The sequence below is a fragment of the Callorhinchus milii genome, unplaced genomic scaffold (assembly GCF_018977255.1).
Source record: "Callorhinchus milii isolate IMCB2004 unplaced genomic scaffold, IMCB_Cmil_1.0 Scaffold3, whole genome shotgun sequence".
Classification (NCBI taxonomy): domain Eukaryota; kingdom Metazoa; phylum Chordata; class Chondrichthyes; order Chimaeriformes; family Callorhinchidae; genus Callorhinchus; species Callorhinchus milii.
This window is the reverse complement of record NW_024704744.1, coordinates 17,762,394-17,783,708: the sequence shown is the minus strand read 5'-3', so window position 1 is coordinate 17,783,708 and position 21,315 is coordinate 17,762,394. Positions and strand designations below refer to the sequence as shown.

General features: G+C 39.6%; 1 protein-coding gene across 6 annotated transcripts in view; it reads left to right on the top strand.

Annotated features, from left to right (window-relative positions):
- cyria (CYFIP related Rac1 interactor A) overlaps positions 1-21,315 on the top strand; it is a 117,314-nt gene that overhangs the window by 21,332 nt on the left and 74,667 nt on the right. The window contains exon 1 of one of the 6 annotated variants that reach the window (XM_042333092.1): positions 17,486-17,500. The exons of the other annotated variants lie outside the window; for them this stretch is intronic. The gene's annotated coding sequence lies outside the window, so the exon portion shown is untranslated. Of the gene's footprint in view, positions 1-17,485; positions 17,501-21,315 lie in introns of those variants that run through there. 6 annotated transcript variants of the gene reach the window in all.

Genomic DNA, 21,315 nt, shown 5'->3' with positions numbered 1-21,315 from the left:
ATTTAGGTAGGAAGGCCTGAATGGAACTGTTGCCTGGTTTTCATACTCGTAAACATGGCGTGAGTACATGTGTCAACGTTCAACTGACTCCCCCCAAAAAAAGTTTACATCAAATGTATTCATTGCTGATTCTGTCTAGGCAGTGTTCAGTTTTTCCTGTTTCTTCCCCCCAATTAATGCTTCAGAGATGGGGAAAAGGTTAAGGTGAATCACTAACTATTAGTCTCGTGTGTACACACGCATGGATTCGGGCCCCCCAGCAACTATGCTTCCGTGAATCTCCTTTTTCTGTTTAAATATCGCCATAGGACTTTTAACATCCACCTAAATACCTTTCACCTAACCCACCTCTATGTAAAGGATGAACCTCTACTAATGCAGTTCTGCTCCAAAACACATAGAGGTGAGAAAATTTATTTAGTTCCAAGAGTCAGGCTGGTCTGCAGTATTCCACAGCACTGATGACGGCAGCACAGCCAGCCTGGCTCATTGGCAGGATTTGGAAGGACACTTCCCACTCAGCTCCTGTTAACCCTGCAAGCCAAAGCCCTAATGGGTAGGGTGATCCTAAATAGACAAGCAGAGTGAAATCTTGCCAGGCAGTGCTTTCAGTGACAGTCTATGGGGTTTAGCTGGTTGGACTCCAGCAGTACCCCAACATTCATTCAGGGGTCTCCAAGCCTTGGCTCTGGCCTAATACATTCTGGAATTAGGTAAGCAGGATGTGTCCATCCAGGGAGAAATTCTCTGCATATTTCATTCCGCTAATTTATCTCTAGAATTTCCAAGTGTAGGTGGAATTTCTCAGTTTGGTTTGGTTACTCGTAAGTATCGTGATGGGTGTCCTCATGTGTCAGACAATCGACTGACCAAAAAAAACTACAGAATGCAAGTGCTGACAGCTAATGAAAGTTGAAAATGATTGCCAGAAACCAATAAGTGATTTTGAGCAAACGGTCCGTGTAAATGTTAACAGTTCAATATATTGTTGTCAGTTTAAGATAATCAATAACAATTGCACTAGATTATTGTAACTGAATTGTTCAGTGAATCCAGCTGGAACTGTATGCTGTGTGGTTGAAGGTCAGCAGCAGCAAATGCAGGCTTTCTAAGTATGTGGTAGCTGGATTGAATTGTGCTTTTGTTTACTGGTTTACAAAGATCTGAGTTAACTTGAGTACCTTCAGTTGTAATGTGTTCTCTTTGCTCTTCATTGCTATGTATTTCTATATTTGAGGGCTGTTTGTTGCATTGGTATCATGTAATAGGTTTGCTGTGCCCAGCTTCAGATTAAAGAAAAAAAATCACTCTGTGGATGTTTTGGGTGAGTCTGGAGTGATTGATGTGCATTGTGCTATCACGTCAAGGAGTCTGGAATCTGCTAAAATTAACTAATATTGCCCACCACTTCTAGTGCTAGACAAGTACATTATCAACAAATTGTGCACATGGGTTTTTAACCCAACTTGCAAATTAAATCCCAGTTTAACCTAACTAATAGCTGAGTTGTCAGTCTTGCAGCAAATTCTGATTAGAAGAGCTAAGAGATTTGTTGATACTTGAGTCACATATCCATGTTTATGTCAAGAGCACGAAGCTGCTTCAACTCAATATTCTTCAGATACTTCTTGAAACTGCATCAAACAGTGCAATCTCCAGATTGCCTTTTGTGTCACCTAATGCACAAAACCAAAACAACTAGTTAAAAGGCTACAAAAATAAGAGGTGTGTGTTATTCCTTTATTGCCTCCTGAATTTGAATAGAGGAATATCAAATTTGAAATTGATCTGCAATTAGTTTTTAGTATTGCAGATCAGTAAAACCTGAGATTCAAGCTGAAACTGAAGGCGGCCTATAGATTAATCAGTGTGCAGTCAGATTTTTAATCCATTTCTGAATAGATAAAGACTAAAATCCATTGCAAGAATCACCTAGAAACGCATTGTAGCTCATCACTGAATTAACATGAGTGGATTTAGTTAGACAACGGTAGTAATACTCCTTGGAGATTCTGAAATGTTGGAAAGGGAAGAAAGCTTGTGTTTATAAAAAAAAGCATAACTTTCCTGGGCACAAATATTGATTACGTTGCAGCTGTAAATTGAACTAACACCCTATCTCTGTCATGTCGGAAGTGTAGTCCTTTGGAGGTACTGTATGTCTGTTCAGATAAATGTTAAGGATCCCATGGCACTATTTGACAAGACGAGCAAGTTTCTCCCAATGTCCTGGGCAGCAATCCCCCAGATAAAATTGGTTATTACTTCCTAGTTTGTAGGCCACTGCTGTTCTTAAATTGGTTGTCACTTTTGCCTATAGACAAGACACGCCATCACTGCACTGAAGAGTAAAATCTTGTGAAGCACTTTGAGACGTCTCAACAATGTGATAAAGTGCTACATCAAATGGCAAGTATTATTATGTTCAACATAAGTGTATTTAAATAAAACTGGCCAAGTCATACTGCTTGGAAGCCTCAGACAACATTGATGTCCTCCAGTATAAAATTAAAAGCATGGTGTCAGATCTATTCTGGGCCAGCTCTTTCAGCTGTATATGTCAGAAAGCCTACGTCAGTGGGAAAATAGTTCTCTGGGACAACTGAAACTGCTGCTTGGTAACCACACCTTTTGTTACTGAAGAGACAAAAAGCCTTCTGAGACAACAAATCATTGCCTTCAGAAACGTGCTATTTTGTAAAAGTCTGGTAAAGATAGTAACTTGAGTATAAAGTACACAACAAACATGTAGATGGCAGCTTACGTAATCATCCAGAAATTCATAGCAATGTATGCACTAACATTCTGAAGATTAGATATGATGACCATGGCTTATCCCTGAAAATACCAGCTAAACAAGAGAAAATGTTTAAATTCTTTTACATTGAAGCTGCAACATTTAAAATATGGATTATGAAAGACACTTTTAATACACTCCTCCTTCCTTGAACATTCTCCTGGGTATATCAAGATACTAAGAATTTATTTTCAATGGATGCCTTGAGTTACTCTGAATCAGAATTAAATGGTTGCTTTACTTTTCTAAGCGTTTGTGTTGCTGCTGTTAGCACGAACAAACATTCCAAAGTTAACACAGCTAGTAATTTCCAATTTTGAGAAGTGTCCTCCCTCTTTCTGCCCCCTCCCCTCTCCCTCCCCCCCCCCCATCCTGTTTTCTTTCAATGGGGAGTGCTTAGTGGGTGTACTTCACACATGATATGCATTTTTGAAGTTCGGGAAGACAGCACTGCAGCTGTCTCGCATTGTTGAGCATAGTGTATGTTACCAAATACTCTGGCTAGATTCATCATCGAGGTGAGACTCTGTTAATATCCAGACACCCTTGTCTCCAGGCAATTTGTTTTAGAACCATTCAGTTTCAGATGAAACCAACTGAGGAATGCACTGTACTTTAATTCTCTTGGATTTGGATGGAGACTCGCTTTCAGCAATTATGTCAATCTGTGATTAATCATTCGCTTCACAACACAGGCCAGTTCTGTGGTTGAAGCAGGAGCTCTCAGTCTTCAATCTGATTTACGATGGTAGTAAATAACAGTACTATGTATTTTATACTTTACTGCATCTTCTAGTTAATAACTAGTGTTAATTTGTAACACTGCTTTAAATAGAATTTTTGTTGTGTACCATTGGGTGTTTTTGTTCAAGCATCTAGCCAAAATATATTTTCTGCCAATACAGTTAACTGTTTTGAATGCAAAACCTCCATTCCCATGAGTGTTTTGCCTGAAATGTCCTGAAGGTTATGACTGACACCATGCTGTCAGTCACTTCAGGACTGCTTGTAGGAAATTGTTATAATAAATAATAATGATACTTACATTTGCTATTTCACTTTGGGAGGCTATCTCGAAGCCCCTCACAGGATATACTGTAAAGTGCATTGACTATATGCTGTAGGCAAATGAGGCAGCTAATTTGCACACAACAGTATCCCATAATGAGGTGAATTTATGGCAAACTGGGAAGCAGCTGCAGAAAGGGAGGGCTTTGGCATTCACTCACCTGTTGCTGAGCATATAATTGCAATTTGTTGTTGTTGAGTACCCCAATGGGTGGAGTTAACTTCACTGGTGGCACGTTTCTTCAATCTGGTTTACAACTCCCGGCTCGGAGTCAGACTCCAGTGCCACTGTTAAGTGCTCAGATGCTATCCTGCGTGGAGGACGCTATATAAGTGCAAGTTATTGTTGTTTATTTGCCTCAGCCCCTCACATGAGGAATTGGATTAAGCAGCTGGTGCTGAGTAAGCCTGGTATGAAACATTGCACGTGCACCCCGAGAACATCACGGTGGCTGGCACATCACAAGCTGTCCTCTAAAATGCTTTTTATCACATTGAAGGCAGTTGTCAATCAGATAGATGATGAAGAAGCTGTAAGACTTGGATAACAGCTGCTGGAAGGTGTTACCCAGAGTTTGAGTTCGTGAACACATGTTTGTATATCCAGGGCTTGGAATCAACCTTGACTGATATGCAGAGAGGTAAGCAGCTGCTGCTCAAGCTCCACACCTCCAGTTGGTGGAACCATCACCAAATGGGAAAGGATGTGTGAACAAGTTGTGAACAGCAAGATGGTGGCAATGCTCTCACTTATTTTATGCTGAACTGTGCTCATCACCAGGAAGCTCACAAGGAGATCTTGTTATTTGAAGGAATGCACGTCCAACATTGCCCACCAATAGTGCAGTGGAGTCCTGTAGTGTAGTGGTTAGAGCACTCGCCTCACAAGCAAGAGGACTGCGTTTGATTCCTGGGAAGATCGAAACATTGGGCAAGTTTCCTTGCTCTACACGCTTCTGTTTACCTTGCAGTAAGTTGGAACCTGGTTGTTAATTGATAGGTGGATGCTTTTCCAGGGGTAATTATCCCTCCAAAAAATAAAATTAAAAATAATTTTGACCACAAACTTGTCACTCAATCCATGACTGTTTGTGAGACACTGCCGTGTGGACTTGCATGCCACATTCCCCCACAAAATATACAGTCAATTCACTCTACAGTATATTCTGTGAAGTGCTTTGAGGCGTCTCCAAGATGTGATACGGCACTGTATGTTTATTATTATTGGAGTGTCAGCTTAGTTGATATGAGTTTAAAGTCCTGTTGTGCAGTTTGAACCCACGACCTGCTGATTCAAGAGGCTAGAGTACCACCAACTGAACCAGGGTAGTGCACGTTGCTGCGTGTAAACTGGCTTCTGCATGTGCCTGCAAGAATACACATTCACATCACTTTACAGTAAAATTCTGTGAAGCACTTTGAAATATTTTGACATGATAAGCACGGTATCAAATGCAAGTATTGTTGTTATTCTCTTCTGAAGGGATTGGCTGATGCTGGTTGTGGTTTCCAGTGTCTCACTAAAGTTGTAGTTGTCCATGTGCATGCCTTGGTGATGATGATGAATCTTTGTATGGTGTGAAGCCCAATCCATACTGTCCTTGACTGACATCTGCAGATATGTGCAGCAAGAAGTGGTGGATAATGATTGATGTGAAGCTTTACCTCTTCCAAACTTTTTGACATTTTCCCTTAACTTGGGTTTGGCTAACTCTGAATCAATGTAAGAATTTTATCTGGGACCTTCCTGATCAAACCACATTTTTTAAAAAAAATTGATGATCTGGTCTAAGTGAAACCAGTTGGTTGCTCCACCATCACAAATTGCGCTTTGTGCATTTGTCTCCTCTTCATTATTGCCTGGAGGTTTCATACTTATTACTAACCATCTGTTTAGGGTATGGATTATAAGCCTCAGTTAAAATAAATGTTATAGCATTGGCTACTGGGAAATGGATTATATGGATTTTCTATAATTAATTGCAGATCTAAATTGCCAGTTGCAATTGTGGCTTGGAATCTCAAGCAGCACATTCCCATTTGGGTCACATTTGCCCTGTGTAGTTTATTGGTACACCAATATTAGACTGTCTGAATTTTGCTGAATCTGTTTAATTTCCATTTAGGTCTCAATATACCATAAACTTTTATTGACTTGGAATTCAGTTTGGTTAAGCTCCTTCGACTATAAAATTAAGCAACAGCAAAATTACATTTATATAGCGCCTTTCACGTTGGAAGGATGTTCCGAGGTTCTAGACAGTTAAAGGTTTCCATCCGACTTGGGGGTTGGAATCAAGAGGGTTGGAGGGTGGCCAAAAGCACGGTCAAAGCAGAAAGTCTTGAGATGAGCCTTGAAGGAGGCAATGGTGGGGGGGGGCAAGATGGTGGGATTCTGGGATAAAGTTTCAGATGGTCGGGGCAGAAAAGCTGATGGCCCGACCACCAATGATAGACAGGCAGAGCAGGGGATGTGAAGCTGGCCAGTGTCCACTGAGTGGAGGGAGAGGACAGGTTGGTATGGTGTTAATAGAGGTAGGAACAAGCAAGATCGTAGAGGGCTTTAAAAGTGAGGACGAGGAATGTAAACACGATCCTCTGAGGGATGGGGAGCCATTGCATTTGGGAATTGTGGGGGTGATCAGTTCACAGAGCTTGGTGTGGGATAGGACACGAGCTGCAGAGTTCTGATTAATCTGCAGCTTGTGGAGGGAAGAGTTGGGAAGCCTGGCGACCAGGGAGTTAGCATTGTCGAGTCTGTCCCTCCAAAGGAAGAGTTTTAACCAATTTGTCTGGTTTGGACTTCAAATGAATTGTTCCAGATAAAAGATTGCATCCTCATTCTGTGTGCTTCTCATTCTCCTTCAGACCCACAAAATTGTAATGATATAAAAGTTTCTCTTTTTTTCCCCCAGCCCAGAGTTTGATAGAGCATACACCTGGGCTGGTCATTTTTTTTACAGGAAGTAAAAATAGAACTCCATAGAAATTAAGGGGGACCTTAAGTGTAAGTTGATGTTTTGTTTACCATGTTGAATATTACACTAGTGTGTCAACCTAGTCTGTGAGCTGAAATACTGAGTGTATAATGCTCACCCCTTCCCCTCCCCCTGTGAGACTGCAGTAAATAAGATGAGACTTGGTGGTCTACGATTTCGTTGAACCTGATCCCCAGAAGTTCTGATCAAGCAGTGTAATCGGGCGGCACCTGCAGTACAACTTGTTCTTGTTGCTGCAACAAGGGGTCTGACTGCTCAGGCTCCAGATGTAGTGCAGAAAAGAACAATGAGACTGAACTCCTGTGATAGAGGGATAAGGAATGATTAGATCTGCTGGGACTCTGATGTTGAATGGAGACATCTCTGAAAGGATCTTCCAGACATGTGTATGATGCTAAGTGAAACGAGAAAAAGTAAACCTTGAACAGTATTTTCTGAAACACCAAGGCAGCAAGATAAGAAAGCCCAAATTCAAAGTTGTCAAAGGCAATTTTAGGATTGACATCAAGAAGTGTTTTTAATACAGAGGATGATCAACAACTGGAACAAGTTACCAAGAAGGATGGTAGAGGCCAAAACCCTGCAATCATTAGGTGAGGCTTGATCCAGTGGCTGGGACGTCCTCATGATGTGAAAGGCTCAATATAAATGCAATTTGTTGTTGTTGTTGATGCTATAATCCTCTGGTTAAGTGCACACTCTGCAGTTTTACTCTTGTTAAGTGCATGCCTCAAGCACTCCTCTCGCCTACAGAGCGGCTGGTTTGCAGGTGGTCAGGCGTAACTAATGACTGCTGAGTGTTTCTACCCACTCTGGGTATACACTCTCAGTGTGACCCCGATTCCCAGGTAGAGTGTTAGATACGATTGACTCATTTCAGCAGCTTGGAATGACTTGTAAATCTGATGCATTGATGAATTAATCCTCCTTACAACTTTCATTGTAATATTTTCAGAAGCAATTTAGGTATATTTCAATTGATGTATTTTTAAAATTAATAAAATGGCTCTTATTTTTCTTTATTTAGAAATGAGGTTTAATATTACTGGGTGATTATGGTCAACATGGAATGACTTGTAAGTCTGAATTAACGTGCTTTCAGAGAAATAATTAATTATTAATGTGTAGGTGCTGATAATCTGACGATAAAGGAAACGCCAATATGTAAACCTGTAAACCCATCCCTCCCACAGTGTAGATCACTCTGCTCACAGCTGTTTTTCCTGTTCTGAATAATGTCTTGCTTTTAGGCTTTTAAGTGGCAGTATGTTGAGGTCATTGACAATCTCTTTATAGGCATTTGGGAGAACATTGCAACATGGAGAACAGTGCTCCAAATGACAGAGACCATGCTTACAACAACAACTTGCATTTATATAGTGCCCTTCACGCGGGGTAGTGTCCAGGCGCCCTTAAAGCTGGATAAATCTCTTGCAACTTTTGAAGGGGAGAATGTGGTGTGGTATTCAAGTTAGATTTATCCCATCAGAGATGGGCTGTGTGACAGCGATGGCTTCATTCTTTGCTTACATTTCAGTTCCTACTGTTAAGCCTCATATTGTGTGGGCTGGTGATTCTTTCTGGATCTTGACAGCAGTCTTACAGAAATTTGTAATCTTTCAACACAAAGTATGTTGTAAATTTCTTTACTACCTGATGATCCTTGTATTTGATATAGCACTTTATCATGTTGTCAAGACATCTCAAAGTGCTTCACAAGATATACTGTGAAGTGGATTGACTGTGTATTTTGTGGGATTGTTATTATGTTTGTTACTCCCTAAATTTGCAAATAGCATCTATATTTCTTGTACATTTGCTGACACAATCTACCTACCCCACCTCTCTGGCTAGTCTATTTCATATATTCACCGCTGTGTTTAATCACTTTTCCCATTTCTGAGCTCAAGTAAGTCAGTGAGCTTGATTTTTGGTCCAGACTTTTGACCACAAAAAAACAAATTATTTAGGTTCCATTTATTTGTAACTTTTAGGATCTTGATGATATCAAGATCTCACCAGAGCATTCTCTTTAGTGTGAACATCCCCAGTTTCTGTTGCATCTCTCACCGCAGGCCGCCAAAACCCTTATCCACGCGTTACTCACATCCAGGCTCGACTACGCAAACTCCCTGCCTGTCGGCATCCCCAACTCCTCCCTCCACAGGCAGCAGATCATTCAGAACTCTGCAGCCCGTGTTCTCTCCCGCACCAGGCTCCGTGGCCCTATCACCCCCTTCCTCGCCGGACTTCACTGGATCCCCATCACTCAGAGGGTACAGTTCAACATCCTGGTCCTCAACTTTAAAGCCCCCCACTGCCTCGCCCCTACCTCTGTGACCTCCTAACCCACTACCAACCTCTCCGCTCCCTCCGCCAACCATCTCCGGCCTACTTCACGTTCCCTGCCTTGCCCTCTCCATCATTGGTGGATGGGCCTTCAGTCTCTCTGCCCCCATCCTCTGGAACTCCATCTCACAGTACATCCGCCTTGTCCCCTCCCTTGCCTTCTTCAAGACCCTCCTCTTTGTGCCTGAATTAGCATTTAGGAAAATAGAAACATAGGAATTAGGAGCAGGAGTAGGCCATTCGAGCCTGCCCCGCCATTCAATAAGATCACGGCTGATCTTCTAATCTAACTCCATCTGGAGTCCTGTAGCTCAGTGGTTAGAGCACTCGCTTTGCAAGTGAGAGACCCGAGTTCAATTCCAGGCAGAGGGCGAAACCTTGGGCAAGTTTCCTTACTCCACACAGAGCCTAATAATAATCCCTCCAAAAAACAAAAACAATAATAAATTGGTCATTTTCAATCCATGACTGTTTGTGGGACATTGCTGTGCGCAATTGGCTGCCGCGTTCGCCCACAAATATACAGTCAATTCACTTTACAGTATATTCTGTGAAGCGCTTTGGGACGTCCTCCCAACGTGAAAAGCGCTATATCAAATGCAAGGATTATTATTATTATTATTATCTGCCCGTTTTATCCCCATATCCCTTAATCTCTCTATCCTTTAGAAATCTATCAATCTCAGTCTTGAATATGAGCATTTACAGGCTTCTGGGATAGAGAATTCCATAAATTCACTACTCTCTGAGTGAAGAAGTGTTTCCTCAACTCTGTTCGAAAGGGCTGACCCTTAATCTTAAGACTGTGACCCCAAGTTCTAGATTCTCCTACCAAGGGAAACAGTCTCACACTGTCTACTCTGTCAAGCCCCATAAGAATCTTATATGTTTCTATAAGATCACCCCTAATTCTTCTGTATTCTAGAAAATATAGGCCTAGTTTACTCAACCTATCCTCAGGTTAACCCTCTCATCCCAGGAACTAACTTAGTGAGTCTATGCTGCACCCCCTCTTAGGCGAGTATGTCCTTTCTTAAATAAGAAGACCAAAACTGCTCACAATATTCTAGGTGCGGTCTCACCAAGGCCCTGTACAATTGCAGCAAGACTTCCCTACTCTTGTACTCTAACCCTTTTGCAATAAACGCCAACATGCCATTAGTCTTCCTAGTTGCTTACTGTACCTGCATACTAACTTTTTGTGACTGGTGTACAAGGACACCCAAATCCCTTTGAACACTAACACTATCTAGTCTCTCCCCTCCAGAAAATAATCTGCTTTTCTGTTTTTACTACCTAGATGAATAACTTCACATTTCCCCACGTTATATCTGCCACCTTCTTGCCCACTCACCTAGCCTATCCATATTCCTTTGCAAGCTTTTTGTGTCATCCTCAGAGCTTACTCTCCCACCTAGCTTAGTATTATCCACGAATTTAGATATTTTAAATTCTATGTCCTCGTCTCAATCATCTTTAGATTTGTATCTCGGCTACAGCAATGCTAGATTTTGAAACTACACAGCTGAAACCTAAAACAAATCATTGTAATAATATATAGGATTTGTAATCGTATCACTTTACTACAACAACAACAACAAGATTACATTTGTATAGCACCTTTCGCGTTGGGAGGACGTCCCAAGATGCTTTATAAGCTAGTTATCGGTTCTCAGAGATTAATAAAAGAAACAAGTCTGAAACTAGAAATGCTTGTATTTTGCACGAGGTAAGTCATCTGAAAGAGGAAAATTAAGTTAAAGTCCTCCCAATGTGAAAGGCGCTACTTGTTGTTAATGTTTCATGAATGATCCTTCATAATGAACGGCTATGTCAAATGCAATGTTAAGCTCTCTGAGATGCTACCTCCGTGAAATGTGCTATCTAAATGTAAGTTCCTTTTTCGGTTCTTTCGGGTGATTTGTCTGTTTTCATTTTATTTCTGATAATTCTGGATACCAGAAATTAGGGGTTGTAGTTTTGAGGATAACCTTGAAAAAATTGGGTTTCTTTCTGCTGTAACAGAGAATGCTTTGAAGAGATCTAATGATTGTCTTTAAAATTGTGAGACTATTCTTCCAGCTATTTGGTGAATTTGTAACAAGAGTAAGTTGTAACAAGGGCCAGGATTGTTACCAAAAGCAGTACATTTTCCTGGCAAAGTGTTAGTAGAATATGGAATACTTTGCAACAAGTGGCTATTGAAGTTGAGACCAAAATCATTTAATGGGAATTGGATAAACATTTGTAGTGGAAGAATAAGAGGGAAGAGCAAGCAATAGTATTATTGTAATTCACTCCAGTGGATTAACAGTTTTTAGGTTCACTCGGCCAAATGCCCTCCTGTATATTGTAATTTCCATGATTCTAATTGTGTGGCATTCAAGGGGGATACCTCTGCAGATCAAAAGATAAAAATGGTAAACTGAGTAGAATTTTTTTTACCAATGCTGAATTACTAATGATTTCTAACATTTGCTCCAAGCTTGTAATATCTTTGGTTGAGTTGACATGAAGTAATAATTCTTGCATTTGATATAATGCCTTATATCATCAAGGCGTCTCAAAGTGCCTCACAGGATACACTGTAAAGTTGACTGACTGTATTTTGTGGACAAAATCTTAGTCACGAAGTAGAACAACTTGCATTTTTAATAGCTTCTATAATGTTAATGTATCAATGAATAACAGTAATTACTGTCAAGTCTGGTTACATTTTTAGGCAAATGCAGCAACCAGCAATGCTCTACAAGTCATATGGTAAATGACCAGGTTTTTTGGAGGAATTTTGGTTGGAAAACTAGGAGAGACTGCCTTTTCGTGCCATGGGATCTTCCATGTTTATCAGAACAGTCAGAAGGGATGTATTTTTTAACATCTCAAACAATTGACCATGCAGGGCTCCCCTAGTACTTTACTGGAGACGAGACTTTGAGCTCAAGTTCTGATCTAGGATTTGAACTCACAGAGACGAATGCTACCATCTGGATCATGCAATACTACTGAAAGCACGTGCTTCTCTCCTACGAGGTCCTAGAATTGTTTATAGAGAAGAGCAAAATGGCTGATCCCTAGGGTAAAGATGAAAGCTGAGAATAAACTAGGTCTCAAGATCTCAGACATCTTGAAAGGGCAATTAAAGAGCTATGTATTTGAAATGCAAAGTACAATAGAGAGATTAAACTACATCAGGGGTACAGATGCTTTAGAACCATCAAAAGTCTGCAACACCTGTAACTTCTCTAATTTCCTTTTAAATGTCCCACTCGACTTTGTTCAAGCAGCAGTCTTACAGCAATTAATTCCATATTCTGACAAATCAGATGACTTCCACAAATGCCTTCTGATGAGTACGTGGAAACCTGAGTGTGGATAGCGTGTCTTGAGATTGTAATATATGTACGTGTAGTACTAGTAAAACTGATCTAATGAGGAACCAATTTGGAAGAGAACTAAAGAAAATTGTACCGTTTAACAGCATTTTTATTACCTGTTGAGTAACAGATGCCAGAGGGTTGTATGAATCCAAAATGCAGCATGTGTTTAAAGGCCTATTAAAAAAAATGCAAGCAACAGTTTCCATCGTCGTTAGAATATGCTTTAGAAAAGCTGGAATTGGAGGGATGGTAAACTCTACTCCCCTTGTTTTCCACTCATAGCTTCCATGAGCAATTCTCTGTTGGAAAATAAGAGTATAAAAATTTCATGCCATGACAAAGTAAAAAGGCCATAAGTGACAATTTGCACTAAACTAGATCATTAGGCAGGAAAGAGAGGTAATGAAGTAGCAGCAGTTAAAGAGCTAATGAGGGGAGACAGGGTATGAGGCCCGTGTTTCTGTCTCGCTTTGGAATATCCCCATGGTTAGAAGCCACTTGCTCCATGTTGGCAAATGTGCAGATTTTGAGTATTTGTTGCACTTGGGCACTTTGAATCTTCTAAACCACAGGAGTTTTATCAGCCTTATGCCAAGAACAACACATCTTGCTGTTGGCTGATTGGGATTGCTGGTTTAGTTGTAGAGATCGTGTGCTTTCTCCTGAAGGCAGATGTGTTGAAGTAGCCTTTGTGATCTCAATTGTCTTAGCAGCAAGGAATGTGCATGACATCAGCTTAACTAATCGGGCTCACTATAGACTGGCACCAGCTTAGTTTGTTAACTCTAAGAGAATTCATAAACATTCAATACTTGAGTTGTTTTGGAGAGAGCCGTCAAACAATAGTGGTAGTGTAGAAGATTGTGGTCCTTCTATATATTACCATTTACATTTTTTTCCTCAAGAAATGTTATTAGGAAAAAACCACTTCCAGTTCTGCAGAGAGGAAAGCTCTCTTTGGGTATGTTTGACTGCTGATGGTTTCTTTATATATAGGCCAGGAAGAAAATGTTGCTGCTAATTTGAAAATTGAATAGGCTATAATGATCATCCTTGCATTTCTAGTGCCTTATCATGCCACTAAAACGTCTCAGTGTGCTTCATAGGATTTACTGTAAGGGATAGCAACTGTATTTGTTGATGAATATTGCAACCAGTTGGCTCGCAACAATGTCTCACAAACAGCCAGTGAAGTAAATGACTAATTCTATCTGGGGATTATGGACCAAGACATCAGGAGAAATTCACGTCTCTTTTTGAATAGTGTCATTGGATGTTTAATGTTGGTTTAACATCTCATTCAGTACTAAATTACATTTGCATAGCGCCTTTCATGTCAGGAGGATGTCCCACGGTGCTGAATAGTCAGAGGACATGAAATGCAGAGTTGTCACCTGTGACAATGCAACACTTCTCCAGCATTGCATTGGAGTGTCACTATGAACTCAAACCTGCCTGACACGGGGTTTGAACCCACAACCTTCGAATTTACAGGTGCTACCAACTGAGACAGACTTAACACATTTTTTTAAAAAGTTGTTTCTCCTTTTATTTATAGAAATCCTAGTGCTAATTTTTTTTAAAAAAGTATAATAAATCCAGGGCAATGTGCCTTCAAGTTTTATTTAAATGTATTTAAAGTTTGACATAAAATGCAATGTTTCCTATAAAGTAAACCTCATCTGACTTTTGAAATCTGGTTTAATTTATTGAATTAAAATTTTTTTGTTCAAGTGTTGATTAACTGATGAGCTTGATTATTAATAAAAGAGGCTCTGTTACATTATTAATTTGGTGATACTGAGGGGTAAATTCTTAAATCTTCTGTTATCATAATTCTTGCAGTTAGTGCGATAGCTAAACAGTCTCCCGTTAGCTTCTAAATGCTACATTCGTAGTTATCTGTGAGATTTAAATCCTGTGAGCTAAAATACTAATGGTTAAAGTGGTCCTGGACACAGAAGAAAGAACATACATTTTATTCACTTTTTTTTACCAGGTTGAAATCACTTGAAGTGCTTCACAAAGAATACAGTGCTGGGTATGTCCTGCATTGTTGGAGATGCCATCTTTCAGTTCAGATGTTAAACCAAAGCCCACTTTGGGCTTTTTAGGTAAAGATTCAATGGCATTATTTGAAAGGAGAAGGGCGTTTCTCTTTGAGTCCTGGCCAACAAATTGATGATAAAATTGATCATTCAGTTCATGGCTATTTTTAGGACATTGCTGTGCTCAAATCAGCTTCTGCATTTGCATACAACATACACGGTCACTTGGAAGCACTTTGAGACATCCTACTGACATGGACGATGCTACATCAAATATTATTATTAACCACAGTAGTTTGTTTAGTTAAGGGTATCAAGGGATTATGAAGAAAAGGCAGGCAAATAGAGTTAAGGTACAGACAAATTTTAGAGAGAGCTAGATAATTAGTTTGCAGGCCTATGAGGAGAGAGCGGGGGGAGTGGGATTGATTTGGATAGCTCTTCAAAGAGCCGGTACAGATACGATGGGCCGAATGGCCTCCTTCTGTGCTGTATAATTCTATAATTCTATGATTCTATCAGCTATGATCTAATAGAATGATGGAACAGGCCTAAGTGGCTGAAGGGCCAACTCCGCTTCCTACATTCTTATGTTCCTAGGATTTGGACATGAATGCATTATTTAAGTCATAATATGAAAATTCTTGATAGAATCCTAAAAATAGTTCCCATTATATGCTTCAGATAGGTAAATGGTGCTTCATGATTCTACCTAATAAGAACTCAAGACCTGCTGTGTTATGTTAAACTAGCTGTACCCGTTACAGCTACACTTGCAACCAAAGGATCCAATATGGAATGTAGATTTCAGTGATACCATTCACAAACCATTTGACATGCCATAGACACTGCGTATATACTTAAGCAAAACTGCCATACATGTGTGATGAGCTTCTTTAGGTCATAGCTCATCAACGACAGGACAGATCCATCAAAAATATGCCCGTGACACTCCGGCATGCAAGACCTTTCCGATGAGGTATAAGTCGTGTCTGCATATCAATCGGTTATTGAGTTCTTAGCAGACAGACAGACACACAAACATTACGTCTTAATTGGTATAGAAGATAGATGACCAGCTAGTGACTGTTCTCAGGGGAGGAGAGAGAGTGAGAACAAATAGGGTTTCCTTTGGACTGAACTGGCTGCATATGCTTGGCAATGGAATATTGGAATCAAGTTGATCCTCTGTCGCAGTTTTGGTCTCCGGTTCCTCAGCACCAGGCAGGTCTGTAATATTGCCATCGCTCAAGACGTAGCAAATGGTAGACCAGCTAGCCTGGCTTGTTCACAGGAATTGGAAGAGTAGGCTGGTCACTGGAGGCAGAGAACCTTTCCATTCAGCTCCTGGTAATCTTGCAAGTTAAAGCTGTAATTGGTAGGGTGATCCTAGCTCATTGGGAAGCTTGCCAGGCAGTGCTCCTAATGGTAAGTTTTTTAACTGGTTAAACTCCAGCAGTACCACAGTGTGGACTCTGGGATTCCCAAGCCTTGGTTCTTGCCAAGCTGCGCCTAGGGAGAGAGAGTGCATTCCATTCCATGACACAGGAAAGTTTCAAGCAGAGGTGACATAAAGATGTGGAACTCCATCTGTATGGTTTGGAATACTCTTAAGCATTATGATAGGTTTCCACATGTGTCATATGGACAAATACAATGCTCTTCATGATCAAGAAGTGGACTTCTTTTTGGCCTAAAAGGAGCATAATTAGGTTGTCTGTGTGTTTAGAGTTTCGGGTCTCCGTGTGGTTTATGGGGTTGATTGTCTACTGTACTGTGTTTCTACTCAAGGTATCATTTAGATTAGTGTTGTGATTTTTCGGACTACTTAAACATTTATTTTCTGATGTTGAGGAAAAAGTTGAAGAAATAAAAATGCTAATCATTGGTGAATATTGAAATATTGAGGTACAAAATATACTTGTTCCGTGGTACAAATGGATTTCACATGCTGGTTATTTTTTAACTTGTTAAAGATTGGATAGTTCTTGGACATTTACAGAATGTACTATTGCGATCAGTGAATGTCCCTGGCATGTTTCTCAGTAAGAATGATGGGCTTTTGAGAGCAGTTTGTTTGCCTTTGGTTTGTTCTACTTAAGAGGCTTATACTGTAAAAAAAAATTTTGCAGAACTATTTTGTGGATATTTAAAGGACTCCTTTGAGCAGCAAATCAGTGTTATTTTTCACTTCTCTACATAGCAAACGAAGCAGGGAATTCCATTAAAAAAACCTCTGGGTCTGGTAAGAGGAAGTGCTACATGTCGTTTGGTTAAACCCTGCTTGACGTTTGTGAGTCAGCAGTTGTGCCTGCACAACCGTGGTAGATTGTTAGCATTCCTAGCTTGAGAATAAGTCTTAATGAAGGTTATTGTCATTTTTCTTTTATAATATTCACTTTACTGTTGGAAAATGTCTGGCATTATGTTACGGGCAAATATCTGCAGAACTGGGGGACAAAAGTGCATTATGTGTGAAAATGTAACAGTTTTAAGTCTTAAAAATCCTTAAATTAATAAGGAGATGGTTGCATTTCTGACCAGTGCATTTATATTTTTTNCATGAGTGTACAGATAAAACAAGTCCAAAAGTTGCCCTTTTTCCAAATGACATTTAGCTAATTCCAAATTATGTTTGTGATTTCAGTTTCTGAATGCCCACAGTGTTTGAATGCCCATGTGTTTTTCTTGTATTTTTGTAAATTAATTGTATTCGCCTTTCTACAAAAAACCTATCTCTGACTGCTTGTGATTCGTTTTTTCATGTGTGAAACTGCTTCTCTCTCGAATCAAAGTGAATGGAAGGGCAGATCAGTCACTGAGGGCCAGTCCTGTTCACCCTGCAAGTCAAAGCCCTAACAGGTAGAGTGGTCATTTCTAAGTGTTATTTAGTCTCCAGGTCCTAATACTGATCCAGTTATGCTGCCATTTTTTACATGAATACTATGTCAATCCCCATTTTCAGACCAACACAGAATTATATAACGATATGATGTGAATGATGAATTGCTGAATACACAAGCAAAATGCTGCCGTTTTTTTCATGTCAGTTCTATGCAAATCCCTATTTCAATGCCAGTTCCAAACAATAGAACCCATCTGTAGCCAAGTCCCTATTTTGACAAACCCAGTGTAGTGTAGTGTAGAGTGTGTGTTACATCATCAGACCAGTGTGGTGCTGAGACTATTCCCTGAATGTTGGTCTGTGTCCAGGGATGGTATTCACTAAAGGTTAGTGTGTGTCTTGGATTGGTCAAAGTCAAGGGTGAGAAAAGACTCATTAAAATGACAGATGAACAAATTATTCAAGAATGAAGCAGTGCGATTTGCAGGAAGAATACTCTATTCATGAATCAGTTAAATATTTAGTTCAGAATTGATAAGAAGATAAGGTTTGACAGAAGCTAATATGATCTCTGAAAAAGGAGTATGATGAAACGGACAGCATTTTTTTCTCCACTGAAAATCTTGTTTTGTTTTAATTAGATTTTTTTAAAAAAAGCATTTGGTTATTTTTATATTACAAAGCTGCAGAGCTGTAGTACAGTTGTTTAACAGCAATATTGTGTATTTCTCTGTTCATGCAACAATGATGATTGTCCCATTTCAATTGTTGTTTTGTTCTGGTTGTTGAGTGGCATTATCAGTGAACCATGACCATAGAATTATTCTTCTGTTACTTTCTCCCGAAGATGAATAAAACGGTAACTGCAAGGGAAATATGAAATGAAGCTTGAATTGTGTAGATTAGGTCAAGCTGAGCTGGCATTTAAATGATGGATATGTGGGAGGCATATTGAGATACAGAATTATGTAAAGATGTGATATGAAAGATGAATTGCTGAATACATAAGCAAATGGTATGCATGCTTGTATGCATGTCTCGCTGCTTTACGTTGCTGTGTGTGGAGTGGCCTCAATAAGGCATTTGATGAAAAAATCAGTGATGATTGTTAGTTTGAAGTAAGACAGTTTTCAGCAAACAATTGAAACGTCAAGTAGAGACTCTTATTTCCAATTCCCCCACCCCATCAAATGAATACTATTTTCTTTGAGTGTTGTCATGGAAATGGTTTAATTTCATCAGGTAATTGAACATGGATTCATATATTTTTTAAAAAATCCTCAGCTGTTGTAAGGCTTGCACAGTTGGTGGGTCCTGGCTGGGCTTGGGGGGAGGGCAGGGGAAGGTGGCGGGAGATGTGAGTACAAATGGATATACGGTAGCTTAATTCATCTTACTGGAAAGGAAATGAACAGCCTTAGCAACTTCCTTACATCTTTGACCGTATAAGGTAAAATGTTTTGTTACTTGATTATCTGCAGAATTAAACTGCTGTTCACATTACCAGTGTACAGAAACCGTCAAGTCATTATCACTGTTTGTATTTGTTTTAAAGTCTCTTTCAGTGAAATGAGAACCATTTTTCATTTCAAGGTGCACAGTGGAACTACTGTAAGTAAGAATGTGTGCTGCCATTATACTTTGAATTACATTACAACCCCTGCAGGAAGGCGGTTAAAAACGTGTGGGAAGAAGAAAGGGAACTATACACTACTGTTGCTTTTATGTTTTCAGTTTCAAAGACTTAGAAGAGGAGGATATGTTAGACTTTCTTTTGAGTCCAGAGACCTGCAAAATATGCTGATCTGAATTTTAATTCATTTATAAACTTAAAATAAAATTGAACTGTTTTTGGAATAATTGGCATGGAACAAGAGTTTTTGATTCATTTGTACTCTGAAATGTAACTGTAATTGATGTAGGATAATTAACTAGTGAGCAAAATAAAGACAGCTACTGTTGTGTAGAGAACCAGTTTGGACTGTCTGTGCTGCATTGTATATGCTATGAATAAATCGTATGTACATGTGCAATGTGACCTAATGTTCATTGTTGCTCAACACATCCTTCGTAAAGATTTCAATATGTTCAAGACGTTACTGGTGTCTTGTGTGCTTTGTTTCAAAATCAAGTAATAAATTGCTTTTGGCACTTAGTGTGGTTATCTTCATATTGTTTGTTTCTTCATTAGTTTGGTAAACAGTCATCCATATATCCTTGTTTAATTAATAGTGAATTTCATTGGCTCTCAACTGTATATCCTCTGTTTTTCACAGTTAGTTGATGTGTACTGTAGAGGTTCCGTTCAACCTAAAATGCCACATTATTTGTATTTTACATTCAATGTGAGAAAATAACTTATACTTCAGATTAACAATATTGCTACTCTGGCAACTCGTGTTCAATCTTGGCTTGTGGGTTCAATAGTGATTCCAGTGAAGGGTAATGCAGAATCATCTATAGTTATTACGCAAGAATGCATGATACCAGAAATACAACAACCTCATTTATGTAGCACCCTTCAGGCGGGGTAGTGTCACTGAGCCCTGAACAATGGTTTGATGTCGAGACATAAAATTAAAATGGAGGTAACCATAGGCTCGAAAAGAAAATATTACTATTTGAAGATGGGTAAAGAGGGGGTAAGGCAAAGAGATTGAGGCAGGGAGTTCCAGAGATTTGGGATGTGGTAGCTGATGATGGAGCAGACCAGTCAGGGGAAATACAGAAGACATGAGCTGGCTGAACGAAGAGGGTGGGTAGAGAAATGGAGCCTGGAGCGATTGACAGCTCTCTTCTCCTGTTTCCACAGTGCCGAAATCCAGCGGTTTCACCCATGTTACACACCATTTTAGCAGATAACCAAGAAAGTGAAGCTCACACAATGATCAAAAATGCACGCACACGCTGCTTTCTTTTACCATTGTACCAACAAAGCACAAAAAGGTCAAAATGCACGTGCATTCACCATGGAAATCTTGAGTATTGAAATCACATGCCTATCAATGGTATCTATTACTCATTTTTTAATTACTCATCAAAAATGCAATTTCATGTGGCTAACATAAATCAACACTGGCTTAGTGTATCAAATTAAGGAACAGTGAGAAGAAGAAGAGGCAGTTTGCTCTATCAAGCCACATGTCTCTGCAGACCATTTAAATTTAAACCCACTTCATTTTCTGAGCGAACAATGTTTGGGATAAATGCTCCAGTTTCGCAAAAGTTGATATCCATGATATTCTTTCAGCCTATCATTCTTACTGTTCAATCCGAGCCCCATAAGTATTGTGTTCTGTAGCGTAGGTTGTTTATCCTATGCCTATCCGTGCAACTTTCAACCCCATTTCCAACCATTTGAAGGTTTTGAGTAACTTAGCTGTTTTAGCAGTCTGTTTTTTTTACACATATCCATTGCTCTTCGTGTGTGTTTGGGTGGCTAGGCTTTGGAGTAGTGAGAGAAAGCATTTGAAGAGTCTTGAACTGTGAAATGGTGGCACATTGAAGCTTTCAATAAAACTAATAGCATATTGTACGTGTTAGAAGCTGTCTATTGTATTAGATTGTGTATATCATAATAAGGCTAGCAGCCAAGAATTATCCTTTTGTATCCATAGCAGTAAATACTGTTGGAGAGAGTGATTATTGCTGAAGACTGCATCTTGCAGATGTTAGCTCATGAAATTTAAATTAACCTCAATGTACAAAAAAGCTACAGGGACTTCTTGATGGATTGCTGTTAGCTCTGTGGGACTGAAGACAAATTAAGATGGCCTAATTACAATAACATGCACAACAGGTGGTCAGTATAGCTACTTCATACATGATTTAG